This window comes from Artemia franciscana, chromosome 12 (genome assembly GCF_032884065.1).
Source record: "Artemia franciscana chromosome 12, ASM3288406v1, whole genome shotgun sequence".
NCBI lineage: Eukaryota > Metazoa > Arthropoda > Branchiopoda > Anostraca > Artemiidae > Artemia > Artemia franciscana.
Window position 1 is genome coordinate 20,164,110 of NC_088874.1, and position 20,499 is coordinate 20,184,608.

Consider the following 20,499-nt stretch of genomic DNA (forward strand, 5'->3'; position numbering starts at 1 on the left):
AATTGGATTATTTCCATGTCTTACCCTTATTAAGTAAAATAAACAAACAACAAATCTTTATAACTGAAGGTAAGAAGCAATACTAAAATTTAAAACGGAAAGGAATTGTACCATATATGAGATGAGTTGCCTCTTCCTCAACTCCTCGCTCGTTACGGAGAAGCTTCTTAGTCTGTAATAAAGCTTATATTCCAATTGAACGGCCCTTGTATTTCAGTAGTCGCTGTTTAAGAATTGATACAAGAAATCAAGTCTTTTTTTTATTGTTTTCAAGTTAAATCCAGGCCTAATTTTGGGTACCGGTCCCATAAACCCCCGATATACTGTAGTTAAATTTCAAAATTTATTAAAAAATGGGCCACTCAGCGCGTCCCCAGGTTGTGGATAGATAACATCTTTGTGTATGGAACCAAGAGCGACAATGTCCCTGGGGTCCGTAATAGAAACTTGGGCACCCTCGCCCGGGAACCGTAAATACAGACAGAGGAGGAAAACACTAACTAAACCCCTGTATAAGGAAGGTGATAAAAGTGGGTGTGGTAGTTATAGAGGCATTATCCTTGTCTCTGTAGATAGAAAATTACTTAGTATGATGATACTTTTTAGACTTTTTAGAAATGCTCTAGACCAAGTTTTAAGAGAAGAACAGTGTGGTTTTACTAGGGTTAGAGGATGTGCCGACCAAATTTTCACTCTTAGGTTTAATAATTGAGAAGTGCCAGATTCACGAAACACGTTTAGTACCCCGTTTTATAGATTATGAACAGGCGTTCGGTTCCGTTGATAGAAGAGCTTTAGGGAAGGTCGTATCCTTGAATGGTATACCAGACAAATATATGTGATTAGCGCTATGTACGAGAATAACACAGCTGCGGTTAAGGTAGGAAATGAGGTTAGCAGCTGGTCTTGTATTAAATCAGGAGTTAAGCAGGGTTGTGTTCTATCCCCCTTTATATGGATCATTTTGATGGACTTTGTCTTAAGGAGCACATGAGAGGCAATTGGCAATTTAAACAAAATGACAATTTAGTTTACCTTGCAAGAATTGTAAAGTTTGCAGTTGCAAAATAAGCATTAAAACTACAAGTTAAAAGTGGAGCGATAAGAGCGAAGGGTTAGTAATTTAAAATTTAAAATATGTGAAGGATGAACGTTCTTCTATATATTTCAGTGGAAACTCTTATTTGGGCAAGAAGGGGGATTTTTGTTGAATTAGAACGTGGGGCAGTGGCGAATGCAGGGGGCACCCTCTCCCTGACATAGCAGTAGATTTGTGGTTGGGACCGCTTGCTCTGGTTCTTGTTAGGGACGAATTTTTTTTTATTTGGTTTTTAATAGTCGAGTTTTTAGTAAGTTTTTAGTTATTAAGGCTGTTTCTTTTTGCAAACAAGTTTGAAACAAGGTTTCAGTTACTTTTTGCAGTCTCTATTAGATTTTTATTAATGACACATGTCCCAAAAAGTATTTAATTAAATTTAAGTTTATCAAGGGGATCTGTCCGTATTACCACAAATGCCAACTGGGAAGCGAAAATCTTCATTCGTAAGAAGGGGAGATTTAAAATTCTGACTTAATCCGCTGCTAATAGCAACAATAAGAAAGCATTATATTTCTATTTCTTTGTTCTATTTTTCCTGCTACACCATCAAACGAACTATTACTTAATGTTTAATCAACAATTAGTTCCAAAGAATGTATGATACCAAAATATGGTACTAATTTTTTTTTTTTTGACAATACAAAGTTTAAGTAACTCGCTATAGTCGCCAGAAGTGCAAATGCTAAAAATTATGCAGAAAAGATTAAATATATTATTTTTTTGTAGAGGATGAACAACCTTTCATTTGTGTTTTATGGCGAGGTGGTTCTTATAAACTTACTTTTTTTGTATCAATATTTCTAATTGACTTTAATTTCAATAGAACTCATCAGATTTTATATTAAATTAAAGCCCATGTCCACTACCTACCCACGACTTAGAAATTGTTGCAGTTCCCTTTAAATTGCTGGTATTACTTGTCCACAAGTTTATCGGAGTAACCTTTCATGTACACCCCCCCCCAAAAAAAAATCCTAGGTCCGCCCCTGACGTGGCGGGTGGGTAAATATTCACTAGGGAAAAGAGAAGTAGTACAAGGGTTATGCACGATATTGTTGGCAAAATAATAAGGAAATTTGTACTCTCATTTCCTTAAGGGTGACTAGATTTGCTCTCCGAAGAAGGGAAATGTAAGGCCCTTTACCCTGTTTGAAAATAATTCTTAGACACGTTTTTTGAACTGCCTCTATTCTGTCCCACAATTCATTGGACATGCCAGAATGGCAAACAGAGAAACAGAAAAAAAAAACACAAAAAAAAAATGTATTAATCCAAAAACGTTCAGAAATAAAATGAAAAAAAAAAGTTTTTTAACTGAAAGTAAGGAGCGACATTAAAACTTAAAACAAGCAGAAATTACTCTGTATATTAAAAGGTTTTCTCCCTTCTCAACACTCTGCTCCTTACGCTAAAGTTTTTTACTGTTTTAAAAAGTAAACTTGAGAAAAAGAGTCAAACTTTAGCGTAAAGAGCAAGGTGTTGAGGGAGGAAAAGCCCCTTTGATATACGGAGTAATTACTGTTCGTTAATTTTGCCCCTTACTTTCAGTTAAAAAACTTCTTTTTATCATTTTATTTCCAACATAGAGCGAACTTACCAGTAGAGATAATTTCGAACAGTTCGTGGTAACGAACTGTAGTAAGGAGCGACCCGGCTCAATAGTAACCAAAGCTCTAAAAAACAGAATTTTGATATCAAGAGTTACATCTCAAGAATCGCACTTTTATGCCAATTTTAAATATGTGAGTTTCATCATCAAGTTTTGTCTTACCCATCAAAAGTTATAAGCCTGAGAAAATTTACCTTATTTTCGAAAATGGGGGAACCCCCCTAAAAGTCATTTAATCTTAAAGAAAGTATAACCATCAGATTCAGCGTATCACAGAACCTTATTGTACAAGTTTCAAGCTCCTATCTACAAGAATGTAGAATTTTGTATATTTTGCCAAAACACAAATCCCAGATACGTGTTTATTTATTTAATTCTTTTTTCCAAGGGTGATTGTACCGACCCAGTGGTCTTAAAATTTTGCGAGAGGGCTCATTCAAATGGAAATGAAAAGTTCTAGCGCTCTTTCTAAGTGACCAAACAAATTGGAGGGCACCTAGGCCCCCTCCCACGCTCATTTTTTCCAAACGTCGTCCGATCAAAATCCTGATATAGCCATTTTATTCAGCATAGTTGAAAAACCTTATAACTATGTCTTTCAGGACGACTTACTCCCCCAAAGTCCCCATGGGAGAAGCTGCAAGTTAAAAACTTTGACCAGTGTTTGCACATAGTAATGATTATTGGGAAGTGTACAGACGTTTTCAGTGGGATTTTTTGGTTGGAAGGAGGGGTTAAGAAGAGGAGGTTATGTTGGGGAAACTTTCCATGGAGTAATTTGTCATGGGGAGGAAAATTTTCCATGAATGGGAGGGGGCAGGATTTTCTAGCATGATTAAAAAAAAACAATGAAAAAATAAATATGAAAAAGTGTTTTCAACTGAAAGTAAGGACCAGCGGTAAAACTTAAAACGAACAAAAAACATTACACATATAAGGGGTTCATTTCCTCCTAATCTCTCACTCTTTACGCTAAAGTATTTTTTAGTAATTTCAATTATTTATTCTACGAACTTTGTGATTCAGGGGTCATTCTTAAGGATTTAGGACAAAATTTAAGCTTTAGTGTAATGAGCGAGGTATTGACAATTGGGCGAGCCCCCCTTATATACGTAATAGATACCTGCGAATATAGAAGTTCGTTAGGTAAGCTAATTCGTAAGTTACGTATATTTTTACTAATGAAAACCATCGTAAAAAACTAAAAGCTATAGTTGCCTTTTTAAGTAGCAAAAAATTGGAGAGCAGCTGGGGCTCCTTCCCCGCTCATTTTTTTCAAAATCGTTTGATCAAAATTATGAGAAAGCCGTTTAGCCAAAAAAATAAAAATTCAAATTTCGTTTTAATTATTCATCTGCGCAGAGCCGGAATCAAAACATGGATTAACTAAAAAACGTTCAGAAATTAAATAAAAAACGAATTTTTTTAAATGAAAGGAAGGAGTAACATTAAAACTTAAAACGAACAGAAATTACCCAGTATATGAAAGGGGCTGTTCCCTCCTCAACGCCCCGCTCTTTACGCTAAAGTTTTTACAGTATTAAACAGTAGAGTTGAGAGAAAGAGTCAAACTTTAGGGTAAAGAGTGGGGCGTTGAGGAGGAAACCACCTCTTTCATATACGGGATAATTTCTGTTCGTTCTAAGTTTTAATGTTGCTCCTTACTTTCATTTAAAATACTTGTCTTTTTATCTAATCATTAAAAAGTACGGATAAAGGTTCTGAAAGAATGTCTGCAAAGGCTTTAAAGGATTTGAGAAATAAACTAGCTAATTTGATCCTCCTAACTCATAAAAGCATATTGGTATTTTTAATCGTACTAATAAGAACTTTGTGAATTACTCGAATACAAATTTAAATGATAGTTGAGATGCAACTGAATTTGGGGCACGGATTTTTACTTTGAATTTGATTTTAGGGAGTCAAGTGAGACTTAATTTTTCTTGGAATTTGGTTAGTAATTTCCGTTGGAATTTGGTAAATCGACACAGGTCTGTTTAGAGGGCTTTTCCTGTCATGCCCCAAAGGATTTTGTAAAGTTTTGAAATACTTGGCTTTCCTGATTGGTAGTTCCAGGACAGTTTTTGGCTTGGTTACATACATAAATAAAATTGGGTGGTTTAATCTGACAATGAAAAACAACAAACTTTCGGTTAGATCGTATAATTTCCACTTCTCGCCCATTTCTAGCTATATTTTATATTTTATTTCATATTTTAATTACCCTACATCGCTCACTACTCTACATACTACCTATCCTTTTTGAAGCTATAGCACTTTCCTTTCTACCAAAACAATAAAATCGCTACTTTACTATTTTACTTCCTCACAACCAATTAGCATTTTATTTACAGGTGCCAAGACATCAATTTGGTTTCAAATATGATGTTTTCTAAAGAACATAGAGCTGGATTGCGCTCAAGACTCGTCTTCAAATGCGAATCATGTCATGAGGAAGCCACAATTCACACAGAAAAACCCCTTGCTCCTAGAAGGCTTAAAAAAAAGACTCAACGAAAAGCGTAGTCAAAAAACGGAAAAGGACTGATTTTGATAGTGTGAATACTATCAGAAAGAAACACAAAACAGAAACAGGAACAGTAAGTGTCAACAAAGAGGTAGTGGTTGGTGCAATAAATGGTGGAATGACTCACGCCCAGGTTCAAGAACTTTTCTCTACCATTGGAATAAATACCCCGTCTCAAAAAGTCTTTACGAAACTTGAGAAAGAAATTTGCGTAGAATTGGAAAAAGTTCTCTATGACTATCTTATCGAAAATGGGAAAACCGAGCGAAGGATGGCACTGGAAGCAGGTGAGAAAATTCACCCAAATGGAGCTGTAGAGACATGTGTTATAGTTGATGGAAGATGGTGTACACCAAGTTAGGGGAATAGATATCGTGCACTCTTAGGCTGTGAAGTGGTGATAGGTTTCTATTCGAAGAAACTCTTAAATCTAGGAATTAGGAACAAATATTGCTGTACTTGCGTGAAATACAGGCATCAAGTAAATAGATCTGTTCCTGAACATACATGTTTTATGAACTGGCAGGGGCCCAGTACAGGTATGGAGTCAGATATATTAGTTGACGCATTCCGAATAGCAACATCCATGCACAATCTAAGATATACTCGATTTGTTGCCGACGACGATTCGAGTACCCATTCTGAAATTATAGCAAGGGTACCATATGGCAGAAATGTAGAAAAAATTGAGTGTGCTAATCATGCGTGCAAATGCTTGAAAAACAGATTATATAAGAAGCAGCATGGAAATGCCGAATGCAGAAGATTTCTTAGTGCCGTGCAATAATAAAGGAAATGTGTGATTTTGCAAGAAATGCAATTGTATGTGCCACCATAGAGAAGAAAAGCGTGAAGGATCTCATCAGTGCGCTGAAGGCAATTCCTCTACATTTTTTCCGTGGCGACCATAGATTTTGTCCTACACGCTGCTCGTTCTCCGGGAAAGTTCTACAGGTCAATCCTGAAGACACCCCTAGCAACATCTTTCTCAGCCATAGGTATTCAGCCTTTGATACGCTGACCAGAAGGCCTCGTCTACTGATAGGAAATCACACGAGCAACCTGGCATAATATTTTATGAGCATAGTTGCAAGGCTTATAGGTGGCAAAAACATCATGGTTAGCCAAAGTGCGCGATATACCACCCGTGTTAAAGCAGCGGGAATCCGATTTACGAAAGGTCACTCAGCTCGCCTTGAAATATTTCGAAGAACTGTAGGATCTACACCAAGTAGGCAGTTGAAAAAACTTGCACAACAGCGGGCCATGACTACTGCTCGACGTAAAAAACTGTCTGCTAGAAAGTGCCTTTTCATTAATGTTTCCACAAAACTCCCTTCAAAAGAAATCAGGGAGCCAACCGGAGCAGACAAAAACTACGGCTCGAATGCAACTGCTCCGGATCTTGATTGCAGTGCGCTCGAAATCGCAAAAACAGATTTTTTGACTCGTCTCCAATGTACTGCAACAGAAATCCTCAGTATCGAAAAAGCCACTAGGCTTCAGAGAAATTCTATCGATAATAGCTGGATAGAATACAGAAAAAACAGAATTACAGCTTCCGTGGCTGGTGCTGTTTGTAAAAGGCGGTTGAAGACTGTGGGTTCATTAGTTCGGCAGCTGCTGTATCCCAGAAACCGCCAAACAAAGGCAATGGAGCATGGTCAGATGTATGAGCCTGTAGCTATTGCAGCTTTTGTAAAGAAAATGGGTTGCATTGTGAACTCTGCTGGGCTTTTCATTCACAAGGAATATGGGTTTCTAGGGGCCAGTCCGGACGGGATAGCAATTTTTCCTTCGGGTGAGAAGGCTCTTTTGGAGGTGAAGTGCCCTTTGACAGCAAAAGGGCTTACATTGGAAGAGTGGATAGTGCTTAAAAAAAAATACATGTCTAGAAAAGAAAGTTAATAGTGAAATAAAGCTGAAAAGAACACATGACTACTATTACCAAATTCAAATGCAATTGGAATGTTGTGACATTGATTTTGTATACTTTGTAATATTTTTAGGTGAAGAGGAATTATATTATGAAAAGATTGGTCGTGACCGTGAATTCTGGTCTAACAAAATGCTGCCAAATCTACAAAAATTTTATTTTGAGGCACTGTTACCAGAAATTGTCGACGGAAGGTTGCCAAGAAGTATGGAGATACGAGAACCGTTTATCTAAATCCAACTGTGCTAGGTATGGGTAGTTATCATTGTGTCATTACAGTCTCATCCGAATACAAATTCAGATATACAAATACTCAAGCAACAATCGAACTTTAGAATATTTTTTAATGAACCCGTATGGATAAGCTAAATAAAAAGAACAAGTTTTTTTTAACTGAAAGTAAGGAGCGACATTAAAACTTAAACGATCAGAAATCACTTCGTATATGAAAGGGGCTGCTCCCTCCTCAACGCCCCGCTCTTTACGCTAAAGTTTTTTACTGTTTTAAAAAGTAGAATTGAGAGAAAGAGTTAAACTTTAGCGTAAAGAGCGGGGCGTTGAGGAGGGAGCAGCCCCTTTCACATACGAAGTAATTTATATTCGTTTTAAGTTTTAATGTTGCTCCCTGCTTTCAGTTAAAAACATGTCTTTTTTTATTTAATATCTGAACGTTTTTGAACTAATGCATGTTTTGATTTTGGCTCTCCACAGATGAATAATTAAAACGAAATTTCATATTTATATGGCTTTCTCATAATTTTGATAGAATCACTTTGAGAAAAAAGGAGCAGGGGAGGAGGCTTAGTTGCCCTCCAATGTTTTGGTTACTTAAAAAGGCAACTAGAACTTTTAATATTTTACGAACGTTTTTGCTAGTAAAAGATCTACGTAACTTACGAGTTAGCTTACGTAACGAACTTCTGTATTCTGTTAGTGTTAAATTTTAATGCTGCTCCTAACTTTCAGTTGAAAAAACTGTTTCATATTTATTTTTGTATTGTTCTATTTTGAAATAAGGCTAGAAAATCCTGCGCTCCCTTCATGGAAATTTTCTTCCCCATGACAAATTCCTCCATGGAAAGTTCCCCCAACATAACCCCCTGTTCTCAACCCCCCCCCCCAACCAAAAATCCTCCTGATAACGTCACTGATAACGATAAACACTGATCAAAGTTTGTAACTTGTAGCCCCTTCCACGGGGATTCTGGTGGAATAAGTCGTCCCCAAAGACACAGTTATAAGGTTTTTCGACTATGCTGAATAAAATGGCTATCTCACAATTTTAATCGGGTGACTGTGGGAAAATAATTAGCGTGGGAGGAGGCCTAGGTGCCCTCCAATTTTTTAGATCACTTAAAACGGGTACTATATACTTCATTTTTTTATATATAATTCACTTGTATATAACTTCATTTCCGTTGGAATGAGCCCGCTCGCAACATTCATGACAACTGGTTCGATATAATCACCCCTGAAAAAAAAATCCATATTTTTGCTGATAGAAGCTTAACACTTCCACGGTAGGGTTCCCTGATAGGCTGATTCGGATGGGTGTAATTTTGGTTTTATTACTTTTATCGGGTGTTTCCCTCTATTTTCTAAAATAAGGCAATTTTTCTTAGACTCGTAATTTTAGATAGGTATCTCATATATTTATAGTCAGCATTAAAATGCGATTTTGTTCATGTAGCTATTGGTATCAAAAATCCGTTTTTTAGAGTTTTGGTTACTATTGAGCCGGGTCGCTCCTTAGTACAGTTCGTTACCACGAACTTTTTGATAAAATGAAATAAATTTGTCACTTCGCTGCGAGCAATTATTTAAATTATATTTTTCTAAATAGGTCTGCATGAAGTAAAAACCCGAAAATATGTACTTTTTATTTGTAATTTCCACAATTTTATACCGCGTCTCCTGGCAAATAATGATGACCAGACCACAGGCACACACGCAGGCGAGGGATTCACCCACCTTAAATTTGTATAATGCTTAATTTTCTCAGCGAAATGTTTAATTTTCCTGTGTTTTCCCGGTATTTCTTTCGTAAGAGTTGAACCCCCCTCCTCCAAAAAAAAATCTCGAATAATAATTTCTCTAATTTTCTCCTCGAATAATAGTTCTTTTCCAAATATTTATTCCTATTTACTTGTCGAATTACGAAGAATGAATATACATTAATCGTAATTTTCAGTGAGAAACACCTTGAGTTTAATGACGGCAGTGAAATCTGATATTCCTATTTACTTGTCGAATTACGAAGAATGAATATACATTAATCGTAATTTTCAGTGAGAAACACCTTGAGTTTAATGACGGCAGTGAAATCTGATAACCTTGAGTATTTGTGTGATTTGCCGCGATTGAAAAAGAATTGAATAGGCAGTATAATTTCTGGAGGAGCGTCCGGCCTTAAATCAGCAGTTAAGCAGGGTTGTGTTTTATCCTCAATTATATGGATCATTTTGACGGACTTCGTCTTAAGAAGTACAAGAAAGGCAATGGGAGAACATGGAATCAAATGGGAAAGAACGTTCTTGGATTTAGATTATGCTGATGATTTAAGCATCCTAGATGAAAGTGTGAGCACAATGAATGAGCTTTTATAAGTTTTGCGAGTTCAGGGTGCTAGAATATGTTTCAAAATTAATGTTAAGCTGACTAAGTCAGTACGGCTAGGTATAAGTGAAGATTAAAATGTGATATTGAGTAACAAAAAACATCCAACAAGTGGATGACTTCACTTACCTTGATAGTATTATAAATAAAGATGGTGGGAGCAGTGAAGATGTTAAAATTAGAATAGCCAAGGCCCAGGGTGTTTTTTCACAGGTGAAAAAGTTTGGAAGAATAAGAAGATAAGCTTACGAACCAAGACCAGAATAATGGAATCTACAGTGATGACAGTGGTCAAAGATGGTTCTGAAGCATAGGCACTCCAAAAAAACCGAAGAACATTTGCTAGATGATTTATAGAGAAATTACCAACAGATTGTTATGGGTACCCGGATGACTCACCGTATTTCAAACAAAAGGCTGTACGAAAGTTTTGTTCAATCCCGCTTTCTAGGGCTATAATGGGTGAAAGGCTGAGACGGCTAGGGCATATTCTGTGGATGAAAGATGACAGATTGTCGAAGATTTTCTTTTTCGACTAACCGTGTAGGGCTAAACAGAAAACAGGTCCTCCGCGGTTGGGGTGGGAGGGTGCTGTAAAGAAATGTTTAGGGGAAATAGGAACTTCCTGGGAGGGTGAAAAGAGGGAGGCTATGATTAGATTAGGATGGATGAGTAGCTTGTGTACCTGTGTTGGCGTCAGGTGGCTTTGTGCTGCACAGAATTATAAGTAATAGCAGTACAGTAAAATCCCTGATAATAAAGCTCCTGGTGGCACTTACCGACTACCCCTGGTGAAGACAAGGAAAAACATAAGAAAATCACGCATCCGCGGGCTTGAAACCTCTACAGTTTTAACAATAAAAACATTTAAAGTTCAACATTTGAAACCTGTCTCTAATATGCTGGATCTGATGGTGCAATTTCCAATAAGATGCTTGCCTTCTTTTTCGTGTTTCCTCCTTTTTTGAATATCAGGAAAATTTTCTCAGGCTTGTAGTTTTTGGTCGGTAGTATTAAACTTAACGAATTTTATGTATTTGGAATCTACATAAATTCTTTTAATAAAATGATTGAAGGAAAAACTTCCCGAATTTTCCCGAATTTCCCGAATTTTTCAAAAATGAAGAGAATTGTATTAAACTTAAGACCAGCATAATTTAGTTCCTATAACAATTCAGACTCTAATTGACCAGAAATTACTATTGAATAATAAACATAAATCGAAATGAACAGTTATTAACAAACAAACATACAGCAGGTAGTAAATCTTAAAAGGAGTAAAACTTAAAGCCTACCAAAAACTAAAAACAAGTAAAGACAGCCCTTGGTAAAAACTACATAAAGCAAGCTGAATATTTAATGATATTAATGCTGGAACATAACCAATTCAATATTTTGTTTCACAATAATTTTTGCTTTTACTTTCTATTTTGTAAGTACAAAGCACCTCACACCTCAGAAAAGAGCAGCACAGGCTCCCACCTGGTAGGTCTTGCTCTGATCTTATTTTCATTCTAAGACTGATGGTGGAAGATTCAAGAGAATGGAATAAATGCTTTATTTGCTCTTCATTACTTTGAAAAGGTGTTCGATCCAATCAACCAAGATACCTTATGGAAAATTCTTAAATATTACGGAGTACCTGATAAACCAGTCAAAATGATAATAGCATTGAATGAAAAAAATGAATGCTGAATACGCACAGAAAATGGGGACACGTGTTTCTTCAGAATAAAGTCTGGAGTCAAACAAGAAGGTTTCTTGTCCCCTTCCCTGTTTCTCATTGTAATGGATTACATTTTGCGGGAGTCTTTAGGCTGTATAGTGAAGCTTAGCAGCCGGTAGATCTCTGATCTGGACTTCGCAGAAGACATTGTTCTTTTCGAAGAAGCCAAACAGCAACTGCAGCTGCTTTTCAACGCCATATATTTAAAGGCCGAGAAAGCGGAACTTGCGGTGATTGTCAGTAAGACAAAGAGCATGGCCATTTCTTACTCTCCTCTGATACTGAAATGCCAAGATAAAACAATTGAACAGGTCAAGGACTTTAAGTTACTTAGGAGGTGGATTGAATATGGTGGTGAAATAGCTAATAAAATCAAAAGGATAATTAGACAGGCGACATCAGCCTTCAACAAATTGAAACCACTCTAGTGCAGCAATCAATACTCTCTGTGCTTAAAGCTCCGACTCTTAAATAGCAATGTGATATCCATCCTCCTCTATGCTAGCGAATGCCTGATATTAAAAGTTCAATTGGAAAAGTATGTCCTAGCTTTTGAGAACATGTGCCTTAGAAGGATCTTGAACATATCGTGGTAGGAAAAGGTTACCAACATAGAAGTCCGCAGGTGAACCAGTCGGTCATTAGTTAGTGACCTCCTGATGCCTAGAACATTGACTTACCTTGGTCACGTCCTTCGTATTCCAGAGGATCGAATCCCGAAATCATTATTTGAGCGGTGCCCCGAGGGGAGATGCATAAGAAGTTGGCCAAGACACACCATACGACGGCGGTACGACCGGGATTTGAGAAGCACAGAGCTGTCACTGCAACAACAGTGGGAAGATGTCAAGGCTGCAGCTCATTTCCGAGATGTATGCCGAGGCTTCATAGACACCCTATGTGCTATTCCTGGCTTTGGCGGGTCTAAGGTCTAAGTTAAGGTAAGCACAAAGAAAATATTTGTAATATAATTTATTATAAATAAAGTGTGAATGACGCAATGGGCTTTAGAATTTCAAAGTTAGGGGAAGAAGAAGGGGGCAATCGCAAAACTCTTCTTTGTAGTGATTTTTATTCTTTTTAGTTTAGTTTCAATATTTAATGTAAGTTTTTAAGATTTATGTATTCATTTGTATTTTTACCTTTGGCAATTATTTGATTTTTGTTCGTTTGGGCTTTCATGTATTCTTTAATAGTAATTTCTAGTCATTTTTAGTTTGGAATTATTATAGGAATTATTTTTTGTTGGTCTTAAGTTTAATATGGGGCTTTATTTTTGTTTAAAAAATTTCTTTGTCGAAAAGCTTTTTTTTCAAATTAATCTCTGTTCTTTTTTTTTACCAATGTTTCAAGTTTCTCTGCATTCCCCATTTCATTAAAAAAGCCTTTTTACAACATCAAAGTTTTATCCAAGTATCAAAACATCAAAGTGAGGTTTTCTTCAACATTAAAGTTTCAAACTTCAACATCCCCCTCAACAATCCCTGAAAGTAGTTAAAAGTAAGATGTAATAGCAGTTGCAAACAGTAGCAGTTACAGTTGCAAATCGTCGCAGTTGGAAGTAGTCACAATTGCTGTCGCAAACAGTCTCATTTGCAGCCGTAGCAGTAGCAATAGCAGCAGTTGCCGTGAAAGTTTCAAGTTACTACCCTTACCTGTTCCTAAAATGTTCCAGATATGCCTTTTTCATAACTTGGATACAGATAGTTTCTTTTTTTTTGAAATTTAATAAATTTAATAATTACTTTTTTTGATAGTAATATTTTTTGAAATTTTCTCTCAATAAACTTGGTCTTTTTGGACACACACAGGATCAAACATTCCCCCACTTCCAAATGAAAAATCCTGATTGGAAAAAATGCACAAATTGCCTAATTCACATTCACTGCCCCGGTAGCTAAGGGGACATGCCATACCCAAAGACATAGCTACTAACCTTTGTGATTAGTTCGAATAAATTGGCTTTTTAAGATCTCTACCATGTTACGAGGAGCATCTAACAGGACAAGAGGGGGAGGGGGTGGTAGCACTTCTTTCCCTTTTCAGCACCCCTTTCAACATGCCTTTAAATTTTCAAATTAATGCCCTAAGACGCTCCTAGGTATTGATATTGTGTCCCTTTCACAACCCTCCTGTATATAGTATGTTTATTTTGTATGACACCCCCTCAACATTTTCTAAAAGTTTTAGGTTGTCCTCCAACCACTTTTAACCAGCGCCTCAACACCTCTTGAAAGTCTAAACTAATATTTTCACCTGTTCTTGTGATATTGGCAGATTTGGCAGATGCACCATTTTGATAAATAGGATGGATGCACATAATATGTTTAAATTTATTTGTTTGCATGTAGGAATACTTTTGAATGAAGAATTTTTTTTGTGTCAATACTATGGATTCCTTATAACTAACTGATCTGGATTTTAAGTGTGAAGGGCCAAGGCAGAACCTTAATCAATATTTTTATTTTTATACCTCAGAGATTTATCTATTGGAATCTTGTGTTCATGCAGTCATTCGCCTAGCTGTTGATGGGCCCTGCCAATGTAAAACTTCCCACAAGAACAAGGAACTCTGTAAATACTACCGCCCATAGGGTCAATTTTATTCTTACCAGAATTGAAAAAAATTTCAACCTTTAAGTATCTATTGAAAGAAACAGAGGTATTCTGTTTGTTTAAAGTTTGTCCATGTTTGTCACTGAGTCTTTGGATGTACGGTAAGATGGTAAAGGTTTTGTTTTCAGTTCCGAAATCACAAAGAAAGGGGCATGGGCTTATTATTTTTATGTTTCTTATTTTTTAATCTTCTAGAGAGAGAGAGAGAGAGAGAGAGATCGGTATATTTAAAAAGTATCGTAGCATAGAGCTAAATTCAGTTTTTTCACAAAAATCATACATTTAAACAAAAATCACACACTACAACTCAGCATTAAAAACTGATGTGAAAAAAGGCACAAATGAGTTTGCGGATCGATTGGTTCGTACTTTAGGGGGTACAAGTTTATTTCGTAATCGAGTTCGGCTATTGGGAGGGGCTGGTTCGGGTAGTAAAGATCGGTGGCTCTTATTGGCTAGGATGAATTTTCCAAATTGGTGAATAAGGTGTTCCAGCCGGACTTTAAGTGGAGATAAATTTAATTTAGCGAGGGCTTGATCGTAGGGTATGCTACGGTCTCGGAGTATAATCCTTGTTGCTCTTTTCTGGACGCACTCTATGTCGCGTAATAGGTACGCTGTGCGGATAGCAGATGGACCCCACACCGGGCATGCGTACTCGAGCAATGGGCGAACATAACACGTGTAGGCATGGAAAAGGCTTTTAGTATCACACCCAAAACGCCTCATTTTGGTAAGTGTCTGAAGGCTTGCATTAGCCTTGTGGACGGTTAAATTAATATGGGTACTGAAACTACAGTCACTAGTGAAAGTTACTCCTAAGATTTTTATTTCGTTCACAATCGGGAAAGGGACTAGAGGCATATCAATATCCCGCTTCAGAGGGTTGAAACGAATTATCTTCGACTTGGCTACGTTAATGGTAAGATCATGACTTGAGCATTCGGTCTTTAGCTGATCAAATAACTGGTCTGAAAACTGCTTTGTTATGATAGTGTTTTCGACCAGGTAAGCGAGCACTATGGACAGATCATCTACAAACTTGTAACGGTTGTCGTGATGGTTAAGCAGGGAATTAATTACAGCCAGGAAAATTATTCCAGCTAATTTCGTGCCTTGTGGGGCCCCGCAAGAAGTATCTGACCATGATGAATCCGAATCGTTTTCGTGGAGTGCAAAGACTTTTTGTTTTCGGCCAGTTAAGAAGTCAAGTACAAGGCCAAGGGTGCATCGTTTGGCCCCCATTTCCTGCAGATTCATGCCTGCAGTCCGGTGGCAGATTAGGTCAAAGGCCTTTCGGAAATCCACTGCGCAAATGTCGACGAAACAGCTACCTTTTTCAAGCCATTGGAGGACGCAGTCAAACATCCGTACTAGGTAGATTGTAGTACTACACTTGGGGAGTCCACCGTACTGGAATTTATTAATACGCCCATGAATTTGTTTCAGAAGAAACTTGAGTATAAAGGCCTCAGTTACTTTCGCCAAACAAGGTGTAAGTGAGATCGGGCGGAGATCGTCGCATGCACTAGGGGCGCACTTTTTTGGAATAATTCTAATATAGGCCCTTTTCCACTGTGACGGGAAAAAGCCAGAAGCAAAACACTCGTTAATGATGCTGGACAGTGGTAATTCTATGAAGGCTGCATATTCACGTAGCAGTTTGGCAGGTAATTCACCAGGGTATGAAGATGTATTCGGTTTGATCTTCCGTAATTCCGTGTAAACATCAAACTCACTGACTATTATGTTGTTCTCAGGCTCACACTTTTCAAGTATGGTGGACTTTTCATGAGCCGTAATAGTTGGATAGGTAGTACAGATCTTGGTGTAGAATTCACTCACTTCTTCTGCACTGATTAAGGACCCGCCATCATTGCTGATCTTTACACTGCTGTCAAAAGCTTGGCCGGCCACCCTTTTCACAGCGTTATGCCACTTTTTGGGGTCTGAAGTAAGTAATTGGGAGGGCATGGTTTCACGACCATACCGAGCTTTGGCTTTCTTTACCAAAGAGACTATTTGATTTCGCAATTTCTTACCGTTGATTATATCACCACGGGAGTAGAGGCGAGACCTCTCTTTTATTAGTGATTTCATAGCTAGAGATATCCATGGTTTGTCATATTCACTAACAACAAATGATTTTGTTGTAAAGATCTTTATCTATAATATTCTCAATAGTTTTAATTGGATAACCATTGCAGAAAAAAAAACATATTTAACGTAGATAGTTTCAGAGGCTACATGATGGTGTGAACATATTTTTAGAACTCGGTCTACTAAAGAGATTTTCACCCCTCTTTTCACAGAAGAAGGGCGGCGTGACGAGAAATGCAGGTAACAATCATTCTGGGTAGGTTTCCTATAAATGTATTGTTATCCTATTTTATCCCCATAGATATCTTGTTTTCTGCAGCATTTTCAGTTTTTTCTTCTTTTTGTTTTGTCAAAGATAAGCTCTTGCCAAAAAAAACTGAGGCACTTTCTTTCTCCCCGATATATACCCATTGCCATCTATCAATATAAATAATATTAATACAGATGCTATTGAAGATTGCCCCAAAATTGAAAGAAAAAAGAATCAATTAAATACAATATTCCGAAAGAAAGAACGATGTTGCAAAAATATCCCAAAAAGAGGGGCTCAACGGGCTAGTGCTCGATAAGGCAAGGGTACGGCTTAGTTACTTAACAGAAGAAACTGAAAAAACAAATAAAGTTACTTTATATCATTTACCTAACTCCTGTTAATGTTGGTAAAAAACCGCTTTGTAATTGATTCATACTTTAGTCGGCTACGGCCAGTGGAGTTACTTCACGAATATGAAGCGATGGTGGGGAACTAAGAATTTTTTTTTTGTATTTTTTAATAAAGTTATATAAAGGTTTGTGTTTAAAATTTATGGGTAGCATTGGCCAGCACCTTCTCAATTGGCACAACTGGTTGTGGGTATATAAGTCAGGTATTTCCCTTTTTCTATTGATGTTCCTATCTGACAAAACACCATCTACGCGTTTATTTATTATTGAAAAATCCAATGCGAAAAACTCGTGAAATCTAATTAAAATTTTGTTTAGTGGGCCTTTACCTATCTTGGACAGGGATCAAGCTACTGTATGAAACTTGCGAGAAGGGATCAAGAGCATTTCTTTTCTTCTTCTTTTTGTAAATCTGCCATCTTTATAATTTCCACTAGTACGTCAGAAAATTATTATTATTATTATTAGTAACACAACCATTAGTTGATATTCATTGAGATTAGAGGCAAGAAAAACTATTCCTTACAATAAATACATTTTTGACGTTCAATTTAGTTGTACTATTTAAAATTACGTTCTTAAGTTGTCCATACCTTTTTTGTTATTCCGTTTTGTTCCAAAGTATAAACTGTTGATACTTGAATAAAACTATCAATAGTGTCAATTCACCGACATTTAGGAGGGTAGGGGGGATGTATTTTTCACAATCTATTGGGGCAAAAAACATCAAGAGGTTTGATGTCTGGTAAGAATCAAGAATTTACTTATTAGGTAAATACAGCATCTACAAGATAGGAAACACATCATAAAAAAAAAAAAAAACCTGAGCCGAGAACTAAACAAACCGTAGCCTGTCACTACTTCAGTATAAACAAAAATTATATGGCAGTATATTATTTTTCATGTCCTCTGTAATATTTTCTTATTTTTTTTCTCTTTTTTTCTAAAAGGAAGATGTTCTTGCCAAAAAGCGTGACTCTTTCAATATTCTCTTTGAAATATTTTTGCCATCTAATAAATTTTAATGTTGTTAAGTAGGCCTAGATGGCATACCTCAATATTTCAAAAAAAAGCAATACAATAATCCACAACAAAGAAGGATATCGGAATATTAGCCAAAAAGAAGAACTTAATGTGCCGGTGTTATAGAGGGCAAGGGGGTAACCTCGCTACTTAACAAAAAAAATAAAATAAAAAACAAATATTGCTAGTTTACATCGTTTACCTAATTCCATTTAATTTCGGTCTAAAACCGCTTCGAAACTGATCCAAGCTTTAATTAACTGCAACCAGTGGAGGCAATTAACTAATATGAAGTGGTTGAAGGGGTAAAGATTTTCTTTACAGTTGTTCAATGAAGATACTCAAAATCATGAATCTAGACCTAGAGGGTGTAGGGCTGTTTTTTCTTAGGGATTTTTTTTATGAAGATATAAAAAAGTTATTCTAAGAATCTCTTGGGAACATTGTCTAGCTTCTCCCCCTACTCAAGAGACGTAACTGGATGTGGCTAAGTTATTGTGATTTTCAAATTTTTCTTTGAAAATTTTAGTCTGAGAATTTGCCATCTACATATTATTTATTATAGAAAAATCCAAGATGAAAAACTTCTAAAAGCACGGTAAAAGTTTGTATGGAGGGCTTTTATCTATGTTGGAGAATGACCAAGATACTGAACAAAACTTCCACAAATGGATCCAAAACCTTTCTTTTCTTTATTTTTGGGTAAATCTGCTTTTTTTTATAATTTTGCATAGGTCGTAAGAGAAATGTTATCATTGCCATCTACTAATTATTAGTGCTCAACAGATTAGACAAGAAAAGAACTATTTTCTACAATAAATACATTTTTGACTTTCAATTTAGTTCTACTATTTAAAATGGCGTTCTATTGTTGTCCATACCTTTCCTTTTGATTCTGTTTTATTCCAAAGTATTCCAATACTGAGATTCTGAGTCGCATCAAGTCTCGAAAATTTTGATAAGAGAATTCTATTGTTCAGTATAATTATTTTTTCAGTGGGGGTAGGGCAAGTGACAAAAACAAGTCATTTTTCAATGAAAATACGAACAAAAAGAACTTTTCAAAATCCAGAGGGAGGTGGAGGGGCAGAAAAGTGAGGGGTGCAACGGCTTCCTCCCCCTTAATTAACTTAAATTAAGTCTTAAATTAACATTGGTATTTCCTTACTCTGTCTGTTTCGTTTGTCGAAGCAACTTTTTTATTGGCGAATCTTCAAACGATTCACCGAAAAATATTTTTCAGATCCGAAATGAATGTTTTCACAATGAATAAAATATAGACGAAGCTGCTGTACTTCAGTATAAATACACTAAATCGTTTGATCAAAATATCATAACATACATGAATTCCCAGAAGTTAAAGCAGCTTTCAATTTAGATAACTTCGAAGACCACACTGCCTTTCCATGACGAAAGTATAACAGTTCAAAATAGGAATGGAACCTTTTAATCGACAGGGAACAGATATAAAAATTTTAATGGGACTTAATGTCTTCTTGAAAGAAAGATATTAAGAAATTTGAACTTAATTAGTGGTGAAACAGCTTTGGAAGTTGGTGTAACTATGAATTTATTTAGGTTGTGCAGCACGTTCTCTTATTTTTTCCAATTCAGAGGGTTTTTTTCGAACAAGTAAATGGTTTACCCATAGGGGCCCCCTTAAGTCCTTTATTAGCAAATTGTTTTGTAGAAAATATTGAAACAATAGCGTTAGATTCATATTTATTAAAGCACGAATTTTGGGAGAGATATATGGATGACATAGTTTAAGCATGGAATTATGGGGAGGAGGTATTAAAAGGTTTTTTAGAACGTCTTAATTTTTGGGGAGGTAATTTAAAACTTGCAATAGAATTAGAAGAGGATAAGAAACTTCCTTTTCTGGATGTTTTTCTTTTAAAAAATAAAATAGTCTGGATTTTAAGATTTACAGAAAACCTACTAACAATAATAGATTTTTGTCGTTCTTCTCCGGTCATGCTCGCCAAGTAAAAATTGGTTTAATCCACTGACCGCATTTTTAGAATCTACTCTCCAAAATTGATTGAGGAGGGATTATTGTTGCTAAAAGAAATTTTAATAAGTAACCAGTATCCGGGTTGGTTAATTGCCCAGACTTTTTCGAAAAGAAGAAACAATTTCTAGAATTTTCTAATGATATACTGGAAACAACAGAAGAGAAAGATGTTTTTTGTTCTTTACCATATGTTCCAGGGCTGAGTGAAAAACTTAAAAGAATCTTACAAATAATGGTTTAAAGGTAGCTTTAAGAGATAGTAATACTTTGGCTACTTTTTTAAATTCTGGAAAGGATCGAACTTCCGTAGAGCAACAAAGTGGGGCTTATAAAATCCCATGTACTTGTGGAAGCTCTTATGTGGGACGTACTAATCAGAATTTAAAAATGAGAATGCTACAACATCATAATTCTATTTCATCCTCTTTAAAGTGAAATGCCAAACCTGAAGATTTCACACCGGCTCTTTCGGCACATATTTATAATTATCCAAATCATTTTATTTTCTTTGAAATATTTCTTTGATTTCTAGGGACCAAGGTTTAAAGCAAAATTTCAGGGAAACAG